This window comes from Hyaena hyaena, unplaced genomic scaffold (genome assembly GCF_003009895.1).
Source record: "Hyaena hyaena isolate Hyena2069 unplaced genomic scaffold, ASM300989v1 scaffold_99, whole genome shotgun sequence".
NCBI classification, from domain to species: Eukaryota; Metazoa; Chordata; class Mammalia; order Carnivora; family Hyaenidae; genus Hyaena; species Hyaena hyaena.
In genome coordinates, this window is record NW_024080731.1 from 384213 (window position 1) to 408369 (window position 24157).

Sequence of the window (24157 nt, forward strand, 5' to 3'; positions counted from 1 at the left end):
TTTCAAAGGTGACTCTCCGTGAATAGTGAATTTCAGAAGGGTTAGGTAAACCATTTAGAAAGTTCTTCGTGATCCCTGTGAGGAATTAAGGAGGCTTAAGGTAAGTCTGAGGTAGCAGAGGAATAAGAAGTTAGGCTGAAGAGGAATTTGAGAGACTGAATCAGCAAACCTTTGTGATTAAGTGACTATAGTAATTTGGGAAGAGGAAGACTTGTAGGATTAATGCACAGGTTTCTGATGGGGAAAACTGTGTAACTGGTGGTGCCAGCCACTGTTATGACCATAAATTGAGTGATACCAATGGATCCTTTCCAGCCCAGTAGTATCTTCAGGACTTGAAGATAAACGCGGTGGAATGGAATGGGCAAAGTGATACATTTTGCTTATGTATCTTTTTGTTCTTAAGTTTCCAGGTTTATGTTGATATTGCTAAAATGTTTTAAACATTTAAAAATTGTTCATACATATCTTTTCAAATCTTCCTTGAAGACCTTCTCACTTCTGTCATTGAAAAAACAATTATTAACTTTTTCTTTGGCACTTAACGCATGTGTTACCACACAGCTATGTCAGTTTTGAATGGTGTTGGGGTTTTGCTTATATTTTCTTATGTCTTTGTTTTTGATTTATCCTGATTGCCTTTGTTATTAAGCAGTTGGGAATGCCTTACCTTCTGTTCCTTCTGTATCTTGTTAAAAGATACCTGATTGTTTTGATTTAGTAAAGATTTTGACCAATTACAATGTACATAATATAGAGTATGAATGTGGATTCTGGCAAAGATAAACATTATGTCAAGTTAAAACAAACTTACACTCCAGACCTGGGAGGTAAGATATATTGGAAATTATTTCTATTCCCATTAATGTGTTAGGAAGCTATCAGAAAGTTATTGCATATGTAATTTATTGTTACATACCAGTTAATATGCAGAGGACCAATAAATGAATGAAATATTTGTTGATAAAAGCTTTTGCACAGTGATTATTTTCTCATTACTGCAATGGAGAGAACTTTCTGAAATAAAGTATAATCAAGTCTCTATCAATAAATCCAAACCAATCAGACTCCTCTCACTCAAGTGTTTCTTATTGCTGATGGTGATCTTGAATTTCTTGCCAGCTGTGAAAAATTGTACTGCAGCCTTTAAAAAAAAAAACTATGAAGAAAATGAAATGTATGATAATTCTTTCAGTTTTCTAAGTTGAGCATAAATGTTGTGTCCTACATATACAAACTCTTCCATACTCTGATTTAGTATTCAAACCCTCAGAATCTTCTTATGCTATCAAGTTGCAATAAGTTTTCTTCAAAGGATCTTTTTTTTTTATTTAGGGTTTTATAAGGTGCCTGGGATACCACTGTAGTTTATGGCCTTTAAAGTTTTTGACAAAAATAGAGAGCAATTAAACTCTTGGTTTCTTATAAATCCTATGAATATTTTTGTTTGTAGAAAAACTTGCATTAGGAATACCATTTGGCTGAGTGTTTAAAATTTTGAGCCACAAGGCCATATTTGGTATCCTTCTTATTTATTTCTTATCTTTTGAATGTATTGTCTCATTTGTATGCAGATATCTGTGGCCTGATTTCTCTCTCTTTTTTTTTTTTTTTGCATGTTTCTTTATTGGAATGATTCTTTCATCCAACTCAGCCCCATTGTTCTATTTTTTATTATTGACTTGTATGTGCTGTGTTGTTCCAACTGATCCTGCAGGTAGGTCATTATTTAGCTCTGTTTAACAGTGTGTTAGGTAATTATATGTTCTATTTGTCTTAGTCTCTTCATCAAGACCATAATGGATCTGTTATCCATATGCTAAAAATCATTTATCTTTGGGGTGCCTGGGTGGCTCAGTCAGTTAAGCGTCCAACTTTGCCTCAGGTCACGATCTCATGGTTCATGAGTTCGAGCCCTGCGTCGGGCTCTGTGCTGACAGCTAGCTCAGAGCCTGGAGTCTGCTTTGGACTCTGTATCTCCCTCTCTCTCCCCTGCTCACACTCTATCTCTCTCAGAAAGAAAAAAAAAAAAACATTAAAAAGTTAAAAAAATTATCTTTAATTTTATCATTAATTTTTTGGTGTAGTCAACTTTTGTATTTTTCCTTTACAGTTTTGGAAAGCTCATCAAATTTGATAGTTCTTTATTTGAATTTTACAGTATTTATTACTTACCCTCTCTAGTGTTCTTTTGAATTCCACTGTGGCTTTATAAATGACCTATCATTCTTTAATCCAGCCCTGTCAGTACATTATTTTGCCATGGTAGCATTTATACTAATTAGGATGGACTAGCCTATGCAGCATGGATAAATAACCAAACCTGAAACTCTGTAGCTCAATGAAAATAAAAAGTGTATTTTTTCCTCATGCTGCACTTCATCTGAAGGTGACCACGTACTGTGCTTCACATAGCGACTCCGTGACCCAAGCTTATGGAGCCCTCCTGCTGTTTACCAGCACCATCTGCAATATGTTACATTTTTGGTCATAGCACTGTGAGTTTTTCTGTCTCATTGGCTGGAGGCTGTCACTTAGCCCGGCAAACTGTATATACTTGGAAAGAGAGGAGAATTAGATGTGAGTAGTACTAGACATCTCGACCAGAGCACTTGGAGGCTATTTTAAAGTTAGTTAGTTAGTTTGTTTATTTATTTATTGATTTATTGATTGATTTATTTATTTAGTGCACATGAGCAGGAGAGGAACGGAGAGAGAGAGAATTTCAAGCAGGCTCCGCACTGTCAGTACAGAGCCCGATGTGGGGCTCAAACCCGCAAACTGTGAGATCATGACCTGAGCCAAAACCACGAGTCAGAGGCTTAGTTGACTAAGCCACCCAGGCATCCCAGGGACTATTTGAAAAAAATCTTTTTGGGTGTATAAAGCAGATACTATCTAAACATTACCTGTGTTTTTGTTTCTGATTGTAAAACATTCTTAGAGGTATGATTGTCTTCTCCTTTGCTTTGGCAGAATCTAGAACACAGAGTATGAAGATATCATGTTTTAATTAATGTGTTTTAATATACTAAAATATTTATATATAAATATTACAGACATCTTAAATTGTTTTCCCAGATTGAGTACTAGCCAGTCACTACTGTGCCATTTATTAGGTTATTTCTTCTCATCGCTGATTTGAATTGAGTGATCATCTTTGTATACTAAATCCTCATGTTTTTAAGCATCTGGTAGGGAAAAGCATTGTGTTTTTTCCTCCTGAAGTTTTCTTACTATTTGTATATATTTAACCTTCAGGGGAATTTTAGAATCATTTTCTCAGTCTAAGCTTTCTGAAAAGTTGCATGAAGTGGTTTTACCTCATCAATATTCATGACTAGTAGAAGGTGTTAGCATGATGTTTTCTGGAGTCAGATTCCTAGATTCTAATCTCAGCTTTGCCTCATAACAGGCCTATGACCTTGGGAGAATACTAGACTTTTTATCTCCATTTTCTCATCTGTGAAATAGGGATGATAATATCATCTATATTATAGGGTTATTATAAAGATGAAGGGTTAGTACTTGTAAAGCTCTTAGTACAGTGTATGATGTGTATTTTGTGTTAGTGATTTTTTAAGGATAAATAGAGTACAATTAAAAACGTTAATGCTGGAGCACAATAGACATATATGACAATTTTGAACATACTATGCAAGAAGATATATATTTGTTCACCCTGGAGGAAAAAGACATCACATGTGAATGTAGGTAGTATTGTTCTTTCTGGTGTTGGTTTTCAGGGCTGATGAATTGTCGTTGTACCTGATGTGATATGTGGGGTCATCTGAGATTACAACATTTGATATTTCTGAAGAAATACTAAAATTCTTGTCAGGAGACCCATACATTTTTGGGGAAAAGCTACCCAACTCCCAGCTTCAAAGCACTGTTCTTTATAGTAAAGCTCGCCTCTAGAGGTCTGTAAGTACTCCTCTTCAGCAGAAATAAAGTTGTAGGTTGTGAATTTCTTTGACCAAAGACAGCACTTTATTAAAAAGAATTAGTATGTGTAGACAATCTATATATTATTTTGAATGTTTTACTTTTATATCTGTTTGTTAGGGAATGCTAAAAGTTTTATGTGATTATAAGATTGTTTAAATATAGAGTTTTTAAAAATCAGACTTTATATTGAAGCATCATGAGATTTGCAAAGGCATAGAAAGATCTGACTAATGTCCATTATAAATTAATATTAAATTACAGAGGTATAACAACTGAAATGTGGGTATATTGTTTGCATTGGCAACTGGGACGTCACCTGAATTGTCTCATTTTAAATATTAAGAATTCTTTGCCTTCCACTGACATAGCGAGAAGTATAGAGATGAACTGTTTATTGCTGTGCTCGCACAAAGCAATATACCTTTTTTATTACGGAATCAGGCAACAATCCTCTGAGATTCTTATTGAAGTAGAATGGAGTGAATTTTTATTGATTTGTTATTTCATTTAAGACATCATTTTGCCCTCTTGCTCTCTTGTAGTATGAGTGTTCAATAAATAATATGTTCTCCCTGTACATGGTGCCACCTAAGAATTTGTTTGGCTTCAAATAAAACAGGTGTTTCTAGAGCCCACTGTCTGGCTTCTCTGTCATTCTGCATACAGAGGACTGATCTTCTGTAAGGACTGATCTTCCTAATTGTTTTATGTGATGTGAATTCAGGTTGTGATATCAAAGGTGGTCAGAGGTTAGTAGCTAAAATGCCCTTTTCTCGACGGCCATGTTGTGCACATGTGCTGCTCGAACTGTCCCTGGCTGATGCGTGGTGATGGTAGCTGACTTCTGCCTGTTGTGTGTGCCTGGTAACTGATTGATGAAATCACCTCAGAATGATGATCAGTAGCTGGGCCTGACAGCAACCAGATGTAAAAGCAGCTTTGCAAGTGAGATGCACATTTCACAGTCTGTTTCTATAGGGAGCATGGCTGTCCCAAAGCTATATTTTCATAATCCAGAAGACAAGTGACAAGGTGATTCTTTCCAGAGATGGTTATTTATATATTTCCTCAATGACTCCTTTAGGTTTTAATTAGAAATCCTAGCAACATCACTTTTTGATTGTTTCAGGAGGATTGAAAAAGAAGGCAAGAAGATACAATTCTAAGTTACTTTTTTAATGTTTTATTTATTTTTGAGAGAGGGGGAGAGGGGCAACCAGAGAGGGGGGACAGTCGGCTCTGCACTGAAAGCAGTGAGCCTGATGCAGGGCCCGAACTCAGGAACTGGGAGATCCTGACCTGACCCAAAGTCGGATGCTGAAACGACTGAGCCAGGTGTCCCAAGAGGATACAATTCTAAAATGGCAGATAGTAGGATTTCAGTAATATTTGATTGAAGTCAGGATTCGATTATAAAGCATCTTTGGTTATTTCCTGAAGTTCATTCCTCTGTGAAACTGTGAACACTGGAACTGCCTGATGAAAATAAATTTATTTTTTTAAAAAATTTTTAATGTTTAATTTATTTCTGAGAGAGAGAGAGAGCATGAGCAGAGGAAGGTCAGAGAGAGAGGGAGACACAGAATCTGAAATAGGCTCCAGGCTCTGAACTAGCTGTCAGCACAGAGCCCGACACGGGGCTCAAACCCACAAACTGCGAGATCATGACCTGAGCCATAGTGACTGAGCCACCCAGGCGCCCCTGCATGATGAAAATGAATGTAAATGGGAGCTACCACCCCTTTCCCATGGGAGGTCTAGGGTGCCCCTATCTCAGGCTTTTCTTCAGGTAAGGATTACTCATTGTGGAGAAGGGTATGTGGTTTGTATTACACTGACTTCATTAAACTAGGGGTTAGAGTTTTGTTGTTAGCTATCAAAGTTTTGGAGAGACTGTGTTCATTCTTAATGTATCTCACTTGGTCCTTTACTCTTTTTTTTTCTTAATGTTTTTTATTTATTTCTAGGAGAGAGAGAGACAGAGTGAGCAGGGGAGGGTCAGAGAGAGAGGGAGTCACAGACTGAAACAGGCTCCAGGCTCAGAGCTGACAGTCAGCACAGAGCCCGACGCGGGGCTCGAACCCACGAACCGCGAGATCATGACCTAAGCGAAAGTCGGATGCCTAACCGACTAAGCCACTCAGACGCCCCTCACTTGGTCCTTTACTCTTATAAGAACCTCATTTACTGTATTCCCTACTTGACCCCTAACACAGTTTGGCCCAAGCTGGAAGAATACAATTGAGTGCAGTTAATGCACATCTCTTCAAAGATGCATTTGTAATGATAGGCCTCTCTGGGACGCTGCTTACTACAAATCACCTTTCATTTTCCAACAGGTGGCCAATAATGGATTTAGGTAGTAGTTTTAAGTAAAAGCTCATTTTACTTTCTGCTTAAGATCTCAAATTAAAAAAAAAATAAATTTATTTATTTTGAGAGAGAGAGAGAGCATGCGTGAGCAGGGGAAGGGGAGAGAGAGAGAGAGAACCTGAGAGAGAATCCAAAGCAGGCCCTGTACTGTCAGCACAGACCCTGATGTGGGCCTCAAACCCATGAATTGTGAGATGATGACCTGAGCCAAAATCCAGAGTCAGATGCTTAACTGACTGAACCACCCAGGTGCCCCTAAAATCTCAAATTTAATATGATTCTTAAAAAGGTCATGGCACTGGGGCACCTTGGTGACTCAGTCAGTTAAGCATCCAACTCTTGGTTCAGTTCAGGTCATGATCTCACACTTAGCGGGATTGAGCACCATGTCTGTCTCTGTGCTGACAGTGTGGAGCCTGCTTGGGATTCTCTCTCTCCCTCTCTCTGTCCCTCCTCCACTTGTTCATTCTCTCTCTTTCTCTCAAAATAAATAAGAATTTTAAAAAAGGGTCGTGGCATTATAACCTTTATAAAATAATGCATATTTCAGTTAACAAATAGCATATTTAATACATACTACTTATACATAGTAAATACATATTTTGAAGCTACTCTGAATTGTGCCCAGTTTTCATTAGGCTTTAAATACATAAATACCGTAGATCATGACTCGTTCAGCATTTGAATTCTTTTTGGATTACATAAGAATGTGCAGATGATGCTAATGGTGATACAGAACCGAGAAAACAGAGAAGGCATGAGGAAAATAAACAGCCAGATATTGAGGAAGAAATCAGTATTTTAATCCTTGTTTCATGTGTTATTTACTGTCAGATGAAAGGTCTGTCCATGATCCAAATTTGAAAACAGTAAGATGTAAAAAGATAATTGAAGTAAGCAATGTTAGTAAGAGATCTCTAATGCCAAGTCAATAAATATTATAATCATAAGCTATATTCCTTATTAATATTGGTTTACAATTTCTCTTTAGCTGTTTATGGTCTCTTGGTACTGCCTTGGATTTCATATTTTTATTTGATAGCATTTACTATTTTTTCTCCTAATATAAAAATAAATAATTATATTAAAAATCCGGGAAATATGTACAATAAAAAATTAATGAAAAGCATTTGTAGGAAAATGATAAATGATGAGGTTTGCTTCAAAATGATTTTAAATGAGAAAAGAAGTGGGATCTAGATGAAACTGTATTTTCCATGATAAATTTTGGGCACACAGGTTCATTATGCTGTTCACTTTACTTCTGTATCCCTTGAAAATTACTATAAGTAAAAGTTAAAAGACCTCTAGTCCCACTTCTCAGAGATAAATGTTTCTTCTTCTGCACATATATGTATTGATAAGAACACACCTGTACATACTCACACTTGTCAATTTAAACAAAATTGGACTCCCGCTCCCTTGAGAGTGGTATATTCAAGAGAGACTGAGTCTGGTAGAGATCAGGCTGTTTTTCTTAAATGTTCTTGGCAGCCTTGTGTACAGAGTATCCATTTGAAGTTTGTGACTTGTCATTAGATGGTTAGGTTTGGTGAGTAAGTGACTTGTGTATTCAGTTCTGTGGGTTCAGCCCTAAAACACCATGCACTGCTACATACATTGACACTAAAATGTGGGGAAAAACTTAGAATTTGCTTGTATTTGGTACTGCATGTAGACAGCTTGAGTATTTTGTATAGGGTATGTGGGGAAAAAATTAAAAATCAGTGAGGCTACCTCATTTTCATCATCTCTTCCTTTGTACTGCTTTCTCCCTCTTCCTCTGAAAGAAATGGTGGGGAAACTGAGTAAAACCTAAGAATGATTTAACTCTGAGAACAATGTATGAAAGAACTGACTGCCACCTGCTTTGCCTTTTCCCAGTCCCTCCATATCCTCCACCCCAAGTCCCAGCATGTGTCCAGTTCATATGTACAAGTTCTTGTACATAGTCCAGCAATAAAATATTTTTGTAAACATAAAATTTCCGGGGCAGATCCTAGGTAACATGACTCGAGGGATCCTCTAGGTGCTACTGCTGTTTTCAAAATGATAATCCTTATATAGACATTTAATTATAAATCTTTTATTTGCTTCAAAAGTATTTTTTAATTTAGGTCCTTGGAAGAAATTCACATGCTTTCAACTTCGCATGAATGGCTTTTTTCTGGAGGTTATATGAGAAGCATTCTTAGTATATTTGGCCCTCATCTGTGCTAATTTTCAGAACACTTGAGGAAAGTTCAGGTCCAGGTGTGGAAAAGAATCACATTGATTATGGGAAATTCATTTCAATTCATGATGCAAATGGCTGCATAATTTTAAAAGCCTTTTCTCAGTAGAACTCCTATTCCTAAGACTAGCCTTCTTTGCATGGGTAGTCTTTCTTTTTCTTTCTTTTTTTAATGTTTGTTTATTTTGAGAGAGAGAGAGAAAGAGTAGTAGGGGAGGGACAGAGAGGGAGAAAGAGAGAGAATCCCAAACAGGCTCTATGCTCAGTGCAGAGCCTAATGTGGGACTCAGTCTCAGGACTGTGAGATCATGACCTGAACCAAAATCAAAAGTTGAACACCCAGGCACCCCTGCATGAGTACTCTTTCTTGAATAATTTTTTTTCAGTACATTAGGCAAATACAAAGTTCTCACCACACTGAGATACCATTCCAGATACCATGTATTCTCCTCATGCCTATTTATTTTAAACATTTACCATTACTAAACTTGTGTGTATTTCTTCTACACGGTGATGATAAGATTTGATGTAGCGCTTGTGAAGCAGTTCTGGGCACTGAGGTCTGGTGGCAAGACACAAGAGAAAAGGGAAATGAAATGCTAAGGGAACAGTCTACAGTGCAAAAGCATTAGTGAGTTGCCTTTAGTATTTTTGAGCAAATACGATTTATGTGTGTCTTTAACAAAGTGTATGACCCATGTTTGTTTATGGTATAGGAGAGAACTTAGAATATTATAAGTAATAGAATATTTTAAATCCTAGCCTGGGTTTTTAAAGCCCTATATTTTTAGATTTGGACTTATTATGAATTATACTCACAGGTTAGTTTTGTGGCTTGGGACTACTAAATGACATCACTGCACAACCAGAATTTATGATTAGTGACTATTTTGTTAATGCCTACTTTAAAAGTCTGTGCTTGGTTGACTACAACTAAAAACAAAGTGTTTTTTACTAGTGTTATATTCTGTCATATTTTATATTGAATTTGGCTGTCTCTGCAGTAAGATATGTCAACGTGTAGTAAAAATTTTAATGTTTCCTCCAAATATCATTTAAGGTTGTCATTGTTTTGTCAACTTGTATTTTAATTTTCCAACTTCAATCCTGTAAGAAATTAGTAAAATTATCATGTACTTTGCATTTTCAGTTGTGATACAATAACTAAATTTCTTGAAAATGTTCATTGATTCCTGGACCCAAGTAAAATGTAGCAAAATATTTTTTTAAAAATATTGCCCAACTGTTTGGGCCAGCTCCTCTGAGGCCAACAGACCTGGACTCTTCCTGGCGTTAGATTGGTAGCTTGCTATAAAAGTAAATGCTTGATTGACTTACTTCTTGGAAATAAGGAATTTCCATTACTTCAAAAGGATTTTTTTTTTCCTTGTTCAGGTTTTCATTTAAATTCCATTTAGTTAACATATAGCGTGATTTTAATTTCAGGTACAGAATTTAGTGATTCAACACTTGTATACAACACTCAGCACTGAGCACTACAAGTTCCCTCCTTAATGCACATCACCCATCTAGCCCATCTCCCCCTCACCTCACCTCCAGTAACCATTGTTTTTTCTCTGTAGTTAAGAGTCTTGTTTTTGGTTTGCTCCCCTCCAACCCATGTTCATCTGTTCTGTTTCATAAATTCCACATATGAGCAAAACCATATAGTTTTTGTCTCTCTCTGACTGACTTATTTCACTTAGCCTAATACTCTAGCTCCATCCACGTCATTGAAAATGGAAAGATTTCATCTTTTTTATGGCTGAGTAATAGTCCAGTGTGTGTGTGTGTATAAATATATATATATATATATATTTATACACACACATGTGTGTGTATGTATGTATATGCATCTCATCCACCAGTCAGTGGGCATTTAGGTTCTTTCTGTAATTTGGCTGTTGTTTATAATGTGGTTATAAACATTAGGGTGCATGTATCCCTTTTGAATCAGTATTTTTTGTATCCTTTGGTTAAGTTCCTAGTAGTACAGTTGCTGGATTATAGGGTAGTTCTATTTTTAATTTTTTGAAGAAGCTTCATACTGTTTTTCAGGGTGGCTGCACCAATTTGGATTCCCACTAACAGTGTAAGAGGGTTCCCCTTTCTCCTATCCTCACCAACACCTGTTGTTTCTGTGTTGTCAAGTTTAGCCTTTCTGACAGGTGTGAGGTGATACCTCATTGTAGTGTTGGTTTGTATTTTCCTGATCATGAGTGATGTTGAACATTTTTTCATGTGTATGTTAGCCATCTGGATATCTTCTTTGGAAAAACATCTGTTCATGTCTTCTGCCCATTTTTTTAAACTGGATTATTTGTTTCTTTGGGTGGTGATTATATTAATTAGTTCTTTATAGATTTTGGATACTAACCCTTTATCAGATATGTCATTTGCAGATATCTTCTCCTGTTCCATATTTTCCTTTTAGTTTCATTGATTCCTTTGATGTGTAGATGCTTTTTATTTTGATGAAATCCCGATAGTTTATTTTTGCTTTTGTTTCCCTTGCCTTGGGAAATATATCTAGTAAGAGGTTGCTATGGACAATGTCAAAGAGGTTGCTGCTTGTGTTCTCCTCTAGGATTCGATGGTTTCCTGTTTCACATGTAGGTTTTTCATCTAGCAGTTTGAATTTATTTTTGTGTTTGGTGTAAGAAAGTGCTCCAATTTCATTCTTGTGGATGTTGCTTTCCAGTTTTCCCAACACCATTTGTTGAAGAGACTTTTTTTCAATTGATAATCTTTCTTGTTTTGTTGAAAATGAGTTGACCATATAGTTTTGGGTCCATTTCTGGGTTCTGTAGCTTGTTACATTGATCTTTGTGTCTCTTTTTGTGCCAGTACCATACTGTCATGATCATTGTAGTTTTGTAATAAAACCTGGATTCTGGAATTGTGATGACTCCAGCTTTGCTTTTCTTTTTCAAGATTACTTTGGTTATTCAAGGTCTTTTGTGGTTCCACACAAATTTTAGGATTGTTTGTTTTAGCCCTGTGAAAAATGGTGGTAGTATTTTGATAGGGATTACATTAAATGTGTGGATTGCTTTGGGAAGTACAGACATTTTAAGAATATTTGCTATTTATGGGGCACCCAGGTGGCTCATTTGATTGTGTCTGACTTTGGCTCAAGTCATGATCTCACAATTTTATGAGTTTGAACCCCACATTGGGCTCTGCGTTGACAGCTCAGAGCCTGAAGTCTGCTATGGATTCTGTGTCTCCCTCTCTCTCTGCCCCTCTTCCATGCATACTCTGTCTGTCCCTCCCTCTCTCTCGTTCTCTCTCAAAAATAAACATTAAAAAAATTAAACAAAAATATTTGTTCTTTCAATCTATGAGCATGGAATGTTTTTCCATTTCTTTTGTCTTCTTCAGTTTCTTTCATCAATATTTTATAGTTTTCAGAATACAGGTCTTTGCCTTTGGGTAGATTTATTCCTAGGTAGGTATCTTACGGTTTTTGGGTAAATGGGATCTATTCCTTGATTTCTCTTTCTACTGCTTTCTTGTTGATGTATAAAAATGCAACAGATTTCTGTATGTTGATTTTATATCCTGCAACTTTATTGAATTTGCATATCAGTTCTAGCAACTTTTTGGTGGAATCTTTTGGGCTTTCTATAGAGCACCATGTCATGGGCAAATAGTGAAAGTTTGACTTCTTCCTTGCTGATTTGGATGCCTTTTAGTTCTTTTTGTTGTCTGTTTGCTGAGGCCGAGACTTCTAGTACTATGTTGAATAAAAGTGGTGAGAGTGTACATCCCTGTCCTCTTTCTTATTCCTGGCTGTGGGTTTTTCATATATAACCTCTATTATGGTGACTTATGTTTTCTGTATTTTGTTGAGGGTTTTCATCAGGAATGGATATTATACTTTGTCAGATGCTTTTTCTGTATGTATTGAGAGTATCATATGGTTCTTATTCTTTCTTTGATTAATGTGGTGTATCACACTGATTGATTTGTGAATATTGAACTACTCTTGCAGCCCAGAAATAAATTCCACTTGATTATGGTGAATGATTCTTTTAACGTACTGTTATTGAGAATTTTTACATCTATGTTCATCAGAGCTATTAGCCTATAGTTCTCTTTTTTAGTGGAGTCTTTGGGTCTAGTTTTTGAATCAGCATTATGCTGGCCTCACAAAATGAGTTTGGAAATTCTCCTTCCATTTCTCTTTTCTGGAATAGTTTGAGAAGAATAGATATTAACTCTTCTTTCATAGTTTGGTAGAATTCTCCTGTGAAACCAACTGGCCCTGGACTTTTGTTTGCTGGGAGATTTTTGATTACTGATTCAATTTCTTTGCTGGTTATTGATCTGTTCGAGTTTTGTATTTCTTTCTGCTTCCGTTTTGGTAGTTTGTTTCTAGGAATTTCTTTCTTTCAGATTGCCAGTTTGGTGGCATATAGTTTTTCATAATATTCTTTTATAATTGTTTGTATTTCTGTGGTATCGGTTGTATTGTGGTATTATTCCCCCTCTCTCATCTGTGCTTTTATTTACTTGGGTGTTTCTCTTTTCTTTTTTTTTAATATTTTTTTTCTTTTTATTTTTTACAAATAGTTTATTGTCAAATTAGTTTCCACATAACACTCAGTGCTCATCCCCAAAGTGCCCTCCTCCATGCACATCCCCCCCTCCCCCCCACATCCATCAGTCCTCAGTTTTTGTCAGCATTCAAGAGTCTCTCATGGTTTGCCTCGCTCCCTTTCCCCCACCATTTCCGCCCTTCTTCTCCCCCTTGTTCCTCCGTCAAGTTCCTCCTAATCCTCCTGTACGTGCAAACATACGATATTTGTCCTTCTCTGCCTGACTTATTTCGCTCAGCATAACACCCTCAAGGTCCATCCATGTTGCTACACATGGCCAGATTTCATTGTTTCTCATTGCCATGTAGTATTCCATGGTATAGATAAACCACATCTTCTTGATCCATTCATCTGTTGATGGACACTTAGGCTCTTTCCATGTTTTAGCTATTGTGGAGAGTGCTGCTATGAACATTGGGGTACATGTGCTCCTATGCCTCAGCATTTCTGTATCCCTTGGGTAAATTCCTAGCAGTGCTATTGCTGGGTCATAGGGGAGTTCTATTGTTAGTTTCCTGAGGAACCTCCACACTGTTTTCCAGAGGGGCTGTACCAGTTTACATTCCCACCAACAGTGTAGGAGGGTGCCCGTTTCTCCACATCCTCGCCAGCATCTAGAGTTCTCTGATTTGCTCATTTTAGCCACTCTGACTGGCGTGAGGTGGTATCTCAGTGTGGTTTTGATTTGTATTTCCCTGATGAGGAGGGATGCTGAGCATCGTTTCATGTGTCTGTTGGCCATCTGGATGTCCTCTTTGGAGAAGTGTCTGTTCATGTCTTCTGCCCATTTCTTCACTGGGTTGTTTGTTTTTCGGGCGTGTAGTTTGGTGAGTTCCTTATAGATTCTGGATATTAACCCTTTATCTGATATGTCATTTGCAACTATCTTTTCCCATTCCGTTGGTTGCCTATTAATTTTCTGGGTTGTTTCCTTGGCTGTGCAGAAGCTTTTAATCTTGATGAGGTCCCAACAGTTTATTTTTGCTCTTGATTCCCTTGCTTTTGGGGATGTGTCAAGTAAGAAGTTGCTGCGGTGGAGGTCAAGGAGGTTGTTTCCTGCTTTCTCCTCTAGGGTGTTGATAGTTTCCTGTCTCACGTTCAGGTCCTTTATCCATTTTGAGTTGATTTTTGTGCATGGTGTGAGAAAATGATCTAGTTTCATTCTTCTGCATGTTGCTGTCCAGTTCTCCCAACACCATCTGTTAAAAAGGCTGTCTTTTTTCCATTGGATATTCTTTCCTGCTTTGTCAAAGATCAGTTGGCTGTATACTTTTGGGTCCACTTCTGAGTTCTCAATTCTGTTCCATTGGTCTATGTGTCTGTTTTTGTGCCAATACCATACTGTCTTGAGGATGACAGCTTTGTAGTAGAGGCTGAAGTCTGGGATGGTGATACCTCCCGTTTTGGTTTTATTTTTCAGTATTACTTTGGCTATTCGGGGTCTTTTGTGGTTCCATACAAATTTTTGGATAGTTTGTTCTAGTTTTGAGAAGTATGCTGGTGCAATTTTGATTGGAATTGCATTGAATGTGTAGAGTGCTTTAGGTAGTAATGACATCTTAACTATATTTATTCTTCCTATCCATGAGCATGGAATGTTTTTCCATTTCTTTGTGTCTTCTTCAATTTCCTTCATAAGTTTTCTATAGTTTTCATCATACAGATCTCTTGTATCCTTGGTTAGGTTTATTCCGAGGTATTTTATGGTTTTTTGTGCAATTGTGAATGGGATCAGTTTCTTGATTTCTCTTTCTGTTGCTTCATTGTTGGTGTATAAAAATGCAACCGATTTCTGTACGTTGATTTTGTACCCTGCAACTTGGCTGAATTCTTGGATCAGTTCTAGTAGGCTTCTGGTGGAGTCTGTCGGGTTTTCTATGTAGAGTATCATGTCATCTGCGAAGAGTGAAAGTTTGACTTCCTCTTTGCCAATTCTGATGCCTTTGATTTCCTTTTGTTGTCTGATGGCTGATGCTAGGACTTCCAGCACTATGTTAAACAACAGTGGTGAGAGTGGACATCCCTGTCGTGTTCCTGATCTCAGGGGGAAAGCTCTCAGTTTTTCCCCGTTGAGGATGATGTTAGCTGAAGGCTTCTCATAGATGGCTTTGATGATGTTTAAGTAGGTTCCTTCTATCCCAACTTTCTCGAGAGTCTTTATTAAGAAGGGATGCTGTATTTTGTCAAATGCTTTTTCTGCATCTATTGACAGGATCATATGGTTTTTATCTTTTCTTTTATTGATATGATGGATCACATTGATTGATTTGCGAATGTTGAACCAGCCCTGTAACCCAGGAATGAATCCCACTTGATCTTGGTGGATGATTCTTTTGATATGCTGCTGGATTCGATTTGCAAGGATCTTGTTGAGAATTTTTGCATCCGTATTCATCAAGGATATTGGCCTATAGTTCTCTTTTTTTGTTGGATCTCTGTCTGGCTTGGGAATCAGAGTGATGCTGGCTTCATAAAATGAGTCCGGGAGTTTTCCTTCGACTTCTATTTTTTGGAATAGCTTGAGAAGAATTGGGATTAATTCTGTTTTAAATGTCTGGTAGAATTCCCCAGGGAAACCATCAGGTCCAGGGCTCTTATTTGTTGGGAGATTTTTGATCACTGATTCGATTTCTTCACTCGTTATGGGTCTGTTCAGGTTTTCTATTTCTTCCCGTGTGAATTTTGGTAGTGAGTGTGTGTTTAGGAATTTGTCCATTTCTTCTAAGTTGTCCAATTTGTTGGCATATAATTTTTCATAGTATTCCCTGATAATTGCTTGTATTTCTGAGGGGTTGGTTGTAATAAGTCCATTTTCATTCATAATTTTGTCTATTTGGGTGCTCTCTCTTTTCTTTTTGATAAGCCTGGCTAGAGGTTTGTCAATTTTGTTTACTTTTTCAAAAAACCAACTCTTGGTTTCATTGATCTGTTCAATTGTTTCTTTGGTCTCTTTGTTGTTTATTTCTGCTCTAATTTTTACTATTTCTCTTCTTCTACTGGGTTTAGGGCGTTCTTTCTCTTTTCTTTTAGATAAGTCTGGCTAAGGGTTTATCAATTTTATTTTATTTTATTTTATTTTTTGGAGAGAACCATCTCCTGATTTCATTGATCTGTTTTTTTTTCAGTTTTTATATGATTTATTTTGCTCTAATCTTTATCATTTCCCTTCTTCTGGATTTAAGCTTTGTTTGTTCTTTTGCTAGCCCCTTTAGGCTTAAGGTTAGTTGTATATTTGAGAATTTTTTTTTCTTGCTTCTTGAGATAGACCTATACTGCCATATATTATCCTTATGACTGTTCTTTCTGCATCCCAAAGGTTTTGGACCTTTGTGTTTTTTATTTTCATTATATATTCTTTAATTTCTTGGTTGACTCATTCATTCTTCAGTAGCATGTTGTTTAAACTCTGTGTATTTATGGTATTTCCAATTTTTTTCTTATGGTTGAAACTTCAAGTTTCATAGCATTGTGGTCAGAATATATGCATGGTATGATATCAATCTTTTTGTATCTGTTGAGGCCTAACTTCTGATCTAGTATGTGATCTGTTCTGGAGAATGTTCCATGTGCACTGAAATGAATGTGTTTTCTGGTGCTTTGGGATGTTTTGCATATATCCAAAAAGTCTGGCCCAGTGTGTCATTCAAAGCCATTGTTTCCTTGCTGATTTGTATGTTCCAGGCATTTTTCAGATTGCTCTTTTCATGTTACCTGCCTGGATAAGCACAGTGCACTTTGGGCTCTATCCCAGCCACGCCTGCTGACTTTTAATACTCCAAACTTTAGGACCTGGTGTTGGGGTCCCTGTCCTGCTCTTTTGGGGAAGTATCTTGCTGCATTGGGATGGATGCAGGTTTTATCGAGAAGGACAGTCATACCAGAGCACAGGAACATGGGATATGGAAAAAAAAAAACAGGCTAGGGTGCCTGGGTGGCTCTGTCAGTTAAGCATCAGGCTTCAGCTCAGGTCATGATCTCTAGGTATGAGGGTTTGATTTGCGTATCGGACTCTGTGCTGACAACTCTGAGCCTGGAGCCTGTTTCAGATTCTGTGTCTCCCTCTCTCTCTGCCCCTCCCCTGCTCAAGCTCTGTCTCTCTCTCAAAAATAAATAAACATTAAAAATTAAAAAAAAAAAAGCTCGGGCTAAGCAGCTGGTGTCCAGGTTAGCCTCTCTCAGAAGGTTTCTCTGATTCTATACTGAGGGGAGGGGGAAGAAAATGGCACCCACTGCCTCCTTTATCCCTGAAGAGGGGTCTCTGCAAAAACCACCTCTCACAGATGCAAGAAGAGTGAACAGTCTCTCCCTCTGCACCTTAGACTGCAGTGTCTGCCCTAGGCTTTTTTGATTTCCTTCTTTGCAGGTATAGGACAGCACCCTCAAGGCTTTATACCAGCCAAGCCTGCTGGCCTCTAAAAATCCAGTCTTTGAGCCCTGCTGTTTGCAAAAACTCATGAAAATTCGCCCCATTCCTTTTCCCAGCCAGTGGCTTTGGGTAAATGTTCTCCTTATGTGTATCTCTGTGCCCTACACTTACTTGCTCTCACCTTTGTCTGTGACCAGGGTTTCCCTTCCCTGCATAGCACCTGTGATCCGTTTCTCCCCCAAACCAGAACTCCCCTTCTATCTTCCTTGATGTAGCTTTTCTGTCCCTCTAATTGTGCAGTTTGTTCTACCAATCTTTGGGTCGATTTATTGGGTATTTGGTATTCATATATAGAATGATAGCTTTCTAGCTGTGTTTGAAGGATGAGGTGATCCTAGTGTCCTCCTATGCCTCCATCTTACTTTCTCAGCTCTCAAAAGGACTGGTTTTTAATCAAGCTCAAATTCTAAAACATCTTCTCAGAATTCTGGGTTTGATTTCCACAAGTTTTGTTTCTTAGGATTTTTTCTTTTAGTAGTCTTCCTTTCTGAATTTCATTTTCCTTTAGCAAGGGAAAAATGTTGCTTTTCAGATTAAATTATAGTCTGAAAACCAGAGTAATAAAGGAATAAAACCTTCTATTCTTCCAACTTGGCCAAAAGAACTCCTTTACTTTATAGTATTTGAATCAATAAAACATATGCTACTTTATTTGTTTTTGTTTTTGTTTTTTTTTGTTTTTTAGAAAAAAACTTAATATTGTGAAAATGTTAATACTACCAAAAGTGATCTATAGATTTTGTGGAATCCCTATCAAAATCCCAATGACTTTTTTTTTTCTTCTTCAGAAAAGCCATCCCAAAATTCATATAGACTCTTAAAGGAACTTTAGCCAAGATTGGGCACGTTCAGGGTGGTATGGCCGTAGACTGGACTCTTAAGGAACCTTAAATAGCCAAACAAAAAATTTTTCACAGCAAAATCAAAACTGGAGGATTTTTACTTCTTGATTTTAGCACTTTTAAAAGCTACAGTAATTAAAACTGGTGGTATTGACTTAGAGATATATAGACCAATGGAATAGAATTGAGATCCCAGAAATAAATTCTCACATACTTGTTCTAATTATTTGTGGAAAAGTACCAACACCATTCCATAGGGAAAGGGCACTCTTTATAACAAATGGTGCTGGGGAAAGTGGATATCCAAAATTATGAAATTAGACTTTGATCTAACACCGTATATACAGATTAACTCAAAATGAATCACGGGTCTAAATGTAAGTCCTAAAGTGAGAAAACTCTTAAAAGAAAACAAAGGATAATAGCTTTATGACACTGAATTTGAAAATGATGTTTGGAAATGACACCAAAGGCATTTACTAAGGAAAAACTAAAGAAAAACATAGACAAATTGAACTTGATAAAAAATGTTAAATGACACTTTAAACATTGAAAAGGCAACTCACAGAATGGGATAAAATATTTGTGTATCAAGTATTTGTTAAGGGATTGGTATGTAGAGTATACAGACACTTCCCAGCTGGGTATCTCTGCAGACTACATCGGAGGAGGCTACTATGTGATACAGCCCCACGACGATAAGGGGGATGGCATGAATGATCATGAAGACACAAATGGTTCAAAAGAAAGTTTCAGAAAACAATTACATATCTTCCAATTGCAGATGTAGCAAGGAAAATGAAAAATGCCATACCTCAAACGTGAAAGATTGCAAAAGATGCCAAAGAATGTGTTCAAGAATGTGTGAGTTCATCAGCATTATAACATCAGAAGCAAGTGAAAGATGCCATCAAGAGAAATGGAAGACAGTCAACAGAGAAGATACCTCTTTGCCACGTCTACCTTAGGCTTTGACAGTTGTGTAGAACCTCTAAAATTAGACCTTCAGAAATTTTGAGAGGCTATGAAAGAAGAGAAAGGAATTGGTGGAGCAGTCACGACTACAGATGGATTAAGTGAAGAATTTACAGAGGAGGCATTTACTAACCAATTACCAGCGGGCTTAATAACTGCAGATGGTCAACAACAAAATGTTATGGTTATACAACGTCATATCAAGAGATTTCTGGTGTTCAACAAATTCAGTTTTCATGATCTGAAGAAATGGTGGAATGGGGAGTGGAGAGAAGTGAGTCTGTATGATTTCAGAACAGAGACATTAGAAGGAAATGACTGGGGAAAGATGTCTCTTTTTATATTAAATAGCTGTAATGTAGCTTCCTGATGCTTAACTAATTGAGGTGTTCATTCTCACTTGAGAATCTTTTTCATGAATGATTTTGAAGAAAAATTTGAATTTTAAAGGTATTAAAATATTTTTGTTTTATACAAGAGTTTGTCGCTCTGTACGACTTCTGTATGTGGTGTATATTGCAATTCATTACTGTCAGATTTGTAGACAGTTTCTTATTTTCATATTGAATCAGGTTACTTTTGAAATTCAAGCAAGTAGCTGGGTTAATTCATGATGTTTGCCCTTTTAGTAAAATATAAGGGTAGAGTACATTTTGAATGCAAGTTGCCTTTATTATAAATTTGAGTTTGTCTTGGTTATATAATATCTGGCATGGTAACCTAGCTAGATTTTTAGCATTTGTGATATTTATTAAAGTAATTTTTTGGTAAAACATTCATAGCTTAAGCAGCACCATTTTTTAAAAATATAATTGAACGGGCGCCTGGGTGGCTTAGTCGGTTAAGCGTCCGACTTTCCCTTAGGTCATGATCTCATGGTTCGTGGGTTCGAGTCCCGCATCAGGCTCTGTGCCAACTGCCAGCTCAGAGCCTGGAGCCTGTTTCAGAGTCTGTGACTCCCGCTCTCTCTGACCCTCCCCTGCTCACGCTGTCTCTCTCTCTCTCTCTCCTAGAAATAAATAAAAAAACATTAAAAAAATGTAATTGAAAACTTAAGTGTGAATGCAGAAGCAAATATTGTCTACCCTATTAAACTTGGTGCCTTAAAAAAAAAATCTGCATCTCCCTCTCTCTGTGCCTCCCCTTTTCATGCTCACTCGTGCACTCTCTCTCTTAAAGGAAAATAAACATTTAATTTTTCTTTTAAATAGCAGTCATCCTAATGGTTGTAAAGTAGTATCTCATTGTGATTTTGATTTGCATTTTTGTGAATGCTTAATGCTGTTGACCATCTTTGCATGTGCTTATTGGCTACCCTTATATCTTTGGAGAAATGCCTGTTCAAGTCCTTTGCCCATCTTTTTTTTTTTTTTTTTTCCTTTGCCCATCTTTTAATAAATACTGTCAGAACCATGTTGTCCATGGTTTTCAGGAACACCTGTCTAAAAGGTGTCTAATCTTCGCCCAGTTTCTACCTCCAATGCAGCCCTGGTTGGCTCCCGTCTCCAATTGGCTGTTTGGTTGGACAGAAAATGGCTGAGAAGGAGCCAGTTCCAGCACCGAGCGATGCTTCCAAACTTGGCTTCCCCTCTCTCCTCCGCGGGCTGTGTCTCTCATGAGACCGGAGACACAGATTCTGAAGCAGGTTCCAAGCTCTGAGCTGTGAGCACAGAGCCTGACATGGGGCTCGAACCCATGAACTATGAGATCATGACGTGAGCCGAAGTCAGACACTCAAACAACTGAGCCACCCAGGCACCCCAGGATGACTGCTGTTAAAAACAAACAGAAAACAGATGTGAGGATGTGAAAAACTGGAACTTTTGCATACTCTTGATGGGAATAAAATGGTCTGGCTTCTGTGGAAAACAGCATGGAGATTTCTCAAAAAATGAAAAACAGAGCTAGGTATTTTGCAATTCCACTTCTTGGCAAATACCCAAAATAATTGAAAGCAGGATTTCAAAGAGGTATCTGTACACTCATGTTCATAGCATAATTCACAGTAGCTAAAATAAGCAATCCAAGTGCTCATTAACAGGTTGGTGAAAGAAAATGTGGCATACACATACAATGGAATATTATTTAGTGTTTAAAAGGAAGGAAGTTCTTCACTACTCTATTACCTGGATGAACCTTGAGGACATTACACTAAGTTAAATTAATCAATTATAAAGAGAAAATTATTGTATGAATTCATTTATATGAGGTACTTAGATTAATCAAAATCATGAAGACAGAAAATGTAAAGGTTGTTACCAGGGCCTGGAGGCAGGGGAAAATAGGGAGTTATTATTTAATAGGTATAGAGTTTCAGTTTTACAGGCAAAAGAATTATGGGGATGGATAATTCTAATGGTTGCACAACAAAACAACTGGATTAAAAATGGGCAAAGGAGTCATAGGGGTCATATATTCCATATATTCCAAGTTTATCTAATTAATCTGTCATCCAAAAAATGAAGTATCAAGAAAGCATTGGCATGGTTATTTGAGTGTTTAGGAGTAACAAGTGAGTCCCTCATAAATAAGATGGAAAAAAAAGGATAAAGCACAAAATGAATTTATTAGTTGGAATGGAACAGCTCAAAACTTTATAGGAACCAGAACTCTTGTGGGAAAATGTGTAGCTAAGAGATTTATCTGGGAAAGATTTGGGTTTGCAACACATACATGCCCTGAATAGCCATAAGCAATTATTTTAAGTTAGCTAATCATAGAAATTTACTTCTCCATTAGGGTTTTTATTTTACAGAGGAAAAACCTGAAGATCAGATGGAAACAACTGACTTAAATCATAACTATTTGCTAATATATTGTTAATCATTGTACAGTAATTTGTTTGAAGAGCATTTTTCAGTGAGATAAGGGGTGGGAAAATACCTTGGAAATTAGAGCATAGGGTATGAAAGTGGTGACTAAGTTTCGTAAGTCACTTCTTCTGTACAGGAGGATTTCTTTTGTTCCCTCCATCTCCTTACCAACACTTGTTATTCCTTGTGATTTGGATTTTAGCCATTCTGAAAGGTGTAAGGTGATCTCTCATTGTAGTTTTGATTTGCATTTACCTGCTGATCAGTGATGTTGAACATCTGTCTTGTCATGTTGTTGGCTATTTATGTATCTTTTTTGGAAAAATGTCTGTTCAGGTCCTTTGCCCATTTTAAAAACAGATTATGTGTTGTTTAGGTGTTGAGATGTGTAAGCTCTTTATATATTTTGGATTTAATTTCTTATCACATATACTGGTTGAAAGTCTCTTCTCACATTCAGTAGGTTATCTTTTTGTTGGTGTTCATGGTTTTCTTCACTGAGCAAAATCTTTTATTTTGGTGCAGTCCCAATAGTTTAATTTTGCCCTATTGATAGGAATGCAAATTGGTACATCCACTGTGTAAAACAGTATGGAAGTTCCTTCCAAAACATTAAAAAATAGAAATACCATATGATCCAGTAATGCCACTATTAAGTACTTACCCAAAAACAAGAACATAAATTCAAAAAGATATATGCACCCCTATATTTATTGAAGCATTAATCACAGTAGTCAAGGTATGGAAGCAAATCAAGTGTTTCTTCATAGGTGAATAGATAAGGAAGATGTGGTATGTATGTGTATATATCAACATATGTATATATCTTTATATACATTGGAATATTATTCATAAAAAGAATGAAATATTGCTATTTGTAACAATATGGATGGATCTAGATTATATAATGCTCATAAGTCAGTCAGAGAAAGGCAAATACCATGTAATTTCACTTATCTGTGGAATTTAAGAAACAAAACTAAAAGAGGCAGACATGCAAAAACAGACTCTTAGAAGAAACTGATGGTGGGTGAGGGGAAGGATTAAATAGATAATGTGGTTCAAGAGTACACTTATCTTGATGAGCACTGAGTAATGTACAGAATTGTGGAATCATTATATTGTACTGAAACTAATGTAACACTGTATGTTAATTATATTCCAGTAAAAAAAAAAAATTAGTGTCCCCTTCCCCCCCGCCTGTACAACAAAATCCAAAAATCAATTCTTCTACATCTGAGAGGTAGGTGTTATTATTGTCTTCCATATTAATTCAACAAATATTCCCTGGAGGCCTCCTGATCCAGGGAAAGTAAAGTGGTTAAAGGCACACTTTCTCCGCCACCTAACATTTTTCTTTTTCATGAGGGGGAGAGAGTGTGTGTGTGTGTGTGTGTGTGAGAGAGAGAGAGATCATGAGAGCAAAGAATCAGGGAGAGGGACAGAGGGAGAGGAAGAGAGAGAATCCCAAGCAGGCTTCGTGTTCAGCACAGAGGAATTGAGGACCCTGGGGTCATGTCCTGAACTGAAGTCAAGACTCTGACACTCAACCAACTGAGACACCCAGGCACCCATAAGATGTTTTAAAATTGGATTATAGGTGACAAACAGTGTTAGAATAGTCTCATTGTACATAGTACATAGTGATTCCACAACTCTGTACTGTATTCACCACAGGTATAGCAACTGTCACCATTCAGTAAAGGCATACTGTTTTAAAAGATTTTTGTTTAGTTTATTTAAATTTGAATTTAAGTTCAATTGATAAATTTAATTAATTTAAACAAAATTAAATTAAAAATTAAATGTATTCAAATTTCAGTTAGCGTATAGTGTAATACTAATTTCAGGTGTACAGTATAGTGATTCAACATTTCCATACAACAACCACTTCTTGTCACAACAAATGTACTCTTTAAGCACCTTCGCTGATTTCACCT

General features: G+C 37.0%; 1 pseudogene; it reads left to right on the forward strand.

Annotated features, from left to right (window-relative positions):
- The first annotated feature begins 760 nt into the window (after positions 1-760).
- On the forward strand, positions 761-19673 carry LOC120233957 (annotated as a pseudogene).
- Positions 19674-24157: the final 4484 nt, after the last annotated feature.